The sequence below is a fragment of the Castanea sativa genome, chromosome 3, assembly GCF_040712315.1.
Source record: "Castanea sativa cultivar Marrone di Chiusa Pesio chromosome 3, ASM4071231v1".
Classification (NCBI taxonomy): domain Eukaryota; kingdom Viridiplantae; phylum Streptophyta; class Magnoliopsida; order Fagales; family Fagaceae; genus Castanea; species Castanea sativa.
The window spans coordinates 22,881,791-22,885,599 of NC_134015.1; the positions used below are offsets into that span (position 1 = coordinate 22,881,791).

General features: G+C 32.2%; 1 long non-coding RNA gene across 1 annotated transcript; it reads left to right on the plus strand.

Moving 5' to 3' along the window:
* On the plus strand, positions 1 to 3,321 carry LOC142626852 (uncharacterized). Its single transcript, XR_012842676.1, has 4 exons — positions 1 to 114; positions 243 to 320; positions 485 to 583; positions 3,199 to 3,321. It is a non-coding gene; the product is annotated as an uncharacterized LOC142626852 (long non-coding RNA).
* The last annotated feature ends 488 nt before the right edge of the window (positions 3,322 to 3,809 follow it).

Sequence of the window (3,809 nt, forward strand, 5' to 3'; positions counted from 1 at the left end):
ATGCAGTTATCTTTTCCACTTAATTGGACAATTCATTGGTTCTCATGCTTTACAAGCTCAATACTGTGGTATTATTTCCACATTGCTGAGGACTTTTAAAAGTAACCCATCCAAGTAAATGATCAGTGTGCTGGGTGAACAACTTCATATATATATATCATATATATATCATAAAATCTCAAGCATTTTGCCTTTTTCTCAGTCAACATTTACTGCTCTCATCTGATTGTTTGTTGCTGCAGTTTTTGGTGTCAAAGTTGGTGGCTTGTTGCATTCCATCTGAAGCTAATGGGGAGAATTCTGGAACTAGATTGTCTCAAGTTCTGTCTTTGTTACTCCTGCTAACTGTGGATTCTGATCCAGCTTTTTATGATTACATTAGACTATGGTTTTTAGAAGCAAATTATTTCATTTGTATTTAAGCCTTGAAGAACTCGATTTGGTTAAAATATTGTCTGAAAATTGACAGATATCTTTATGGCAGGAATTGGAACCATTCCCTGAAATAGATATCTTTGATAAAATATGAAAGTTCCATCAGGAATTTTGCCGTGCCTAATCTCCAAGAGACCACTTATTGAAGGTAGAATGCATTCAGCTTTTAAAAGGTTTACATTGGTGCTCAAGTAATTAGATATTGTTCACACCTTATTTTCACTTTCTTTTTCCACTTATTAGGAATTATGCCGTGCCTACATTTCCTTTCTACTCTATTTTAACCCCTCATTATGGTCTCTTTATTGAGACAACATAAAATGATTGTTCTTTAATCCTTTATTTTGGCATTGAATCATTTTTTTAAAACTTGCATTTCCTGTATTTTTCTATCAAAATATACGCATTCATGTGTACTATTCATATGTGGAGTCCTTCATATTTAGGAGTAGCCTTGAATCATTTTCTTCTTTACTTTATACATTTTTTTAGTTGTCTGCCCATTTGTTTACTCTGTTACCCTCACTTTTTTTCATTGCGCTTTGTATTTTGACATTTTTGTTCGAATTTTTTAGTTTTGTGAGCAACTCCATGTGACTAGTATTATAATAATACAATTCAAAAGGAGAGTTAATAGGTTGCAGGTTTTGTGTCTTTTCCAGCCTCTCCTGTGATTTTTATGATTTTTTTTTTGGTCTAGTAGATATTATTGTTATTATATTTTAAAAAACTTGTTATGGTTATTATAATAATAACTATTAAAATTAAATATGGCCTTATAACTTTTAGAATCATGGTAATATATATAGGTTTGACCAAAAATATATATCAAAATGGTAAATATATATATTATGACTATAATCCCGAAATGGCACACTAGTATTTACCCGTACCGAAATATCCTGTTCAAATTGACAAAAACGGGGTCTAAAACATTATTCATAACATTGGTCCAAAGGAGCCCAACTTTGCAGGCCCTTCTTTAATTCTCATAATTCTGCCATGTTTTTTTATTGGAATTGTAACTGCCTTAGTATTTCACATCTATCATCCGAATCAAAACTGTAACTAGGCTAATTTAAGCCTTCAGTTTGGTATAATTCACATTTTGATTTTATTTCCTCGGTACTTTTTAGTTTATCCTCTGGCGTTTAGACCTCCCCTTCTTCTCTTTTTAGCTTTTCTTTTATTTAATGATTAGTACATTGAATATGCACTATTATGATTGCATTTATATTATCAACTGAAGCATTTTCATTGGAGAAATCTTCTGTATGGGTGACACAAGGTAGAACCTTCGAGATGTGGATTTGTCCACTTGTGTACGCGCTAATTGGATATTGCAATGATGTGATTTTAAGTTATTGTATTTTTACTTCCTATAAATATCCTGAGAGTTCCTAAATCAAGTTCTGTTTAATTGTATTCATTATGGTTGCCTCGTATTTTGGTTAATTAGGTTCAATTTTTGTTTACAAATTATGTCTAGAAATAGTGTGCTGAGGTTCTATTGCGAAGTGTTATTGTCCATCTGGCCAGTAGGAAAGATTTTTGGAAGCTGGTATTCAGAAATCTATCTCCTTGCAGGTTGTATTCTTGAGCTGTTTTGGTTGGTTATAATTTTTTAAAGTTTATTTTACCTTTAAAATCAGTAGAATGTTTAGACATTCTTTTTTTTTTTGGGGTCATTTTCTGTTTAAAACCGATCACTCTTTGGGAGGCAATAACTTAGAGGGAGTGTCTGTGGAAAGAATTGTCTCAATTGTTTCTTGTTGGTGGGCTATGCCTTTTCTTGTTCTTAAATACAATGGGAAGATATCATGAGGTGAGTGTAAGGTCAGCCATGCCTCTATAATTCTGTGAAGCAGCAGACATGTTGTAAGGAGGATTTTGACAAAGACAAGCGATAACCAAAAAGATAAAAGATTAAGAATTTAACACAATCCAAGTATATTGGATATGGAATGATTTTGGACAATGTGCAAGCACTTTATGCATGAGAAACAAAGTTACATTGCACTAGGTTGCACTGGCCCTTGTAAATGTTTGCAAGTAGTAGGGTTTTGGCTTAAAGCTTAAAGTAATCAGCATCATTACTGTTAAATTATTGATTGTTCCAAAAGTTTAAACTATTAGGAAATGGTGAATTTAATCACTTAACCATAAGTCTAACACTTCTCTTCACTTGTGAGCTTAGATTTTTCCTTTATAAGTGGGGGCTCAACAAGTGGGAATTTTACTTTTTAAATGGGAGGTAAAGTAAATCCAGGGATCGAATTCAAGATTTTCTGCTTTGATATCATATTAAATTACCGATTGTCCCAAAAGTTTAAGTTGTTAGGAAATGGTGAATTTAATCACTTAATCATAAGTTTAACACTCCCCCTCACTTGTGAGCCTAAACTTTCCCTTTATAAGTGGGGGCCCAACAAGTGGGAATTTAACATTTTAAATGGGAGGTAGAGTATAAAACCAATGATCGAACTCAGGATTTCCTGCTCTGATACCATGTTAAATTACCGATTGTCCCAAAAACTTAAGCTATTAGGAAATGATGAATTTAATCACTTAACCATAAGTCTAACAATTACAATAACAGAGTATTGGTTTAAAGTAGTTTTGATTAAGTTGTTCACTGACGAATGTGCATCATCATCGTTGCAATAAAGCTTAAAGTAGTTAGAGTTTAATGTGCGCAATTCTGCTATATCTTTCGTGTTGTTGCTCTCACAAAGTAGCTTTTTAATGTGGTTTCACTTGCAGGGGCAGGAACATGTATTCACAGTCTAATAAGTTGATCAAATCAATTCAAGTTTTCTTGAATGCCCTTAATGAACTCCGATAAAGTCATGTCATGGAAAGATCTACTCAACCATCAAAGAGGTAAAGTTCTAAGTTGAATTTGTTAATTGTATTTGATGCTCTTTGAGTTTTTAGATTTTCTCAGATTGTTAAATTTCAAATTCGGTAAAAATTTAAATATTGTCCTTTAAGACTACATCCATTAATTCCCACTTAGTTCATGACTATGTGATGTATTTGTTTGTGCTAAATAGATATAGCCTTATTAAATTTTCCTTGGGTTATCAAAAATATATGAAGGAGAAAGAAAATTCGGAAAAAGGTCTTTTCAATTGTTGCACTTTTATTTTTTGGTTGATGCTATGATTGTTGAGAAATGGTTTTAAGGAAAATAATTATAGAAAGTTGGGACAATGTTTCCCGATTTTGGTCGTTACATTGCCGTTGAAGCGATGAGGCTTAAGTTGAACTTTATGCCTATCTAACAGCTAAAAATCTTTCAATTTGTAAGTAGAGATATAACTTTTTTTTATAATTAAAATTTTAAAAGGATTTTCATGTAAATAAATTCC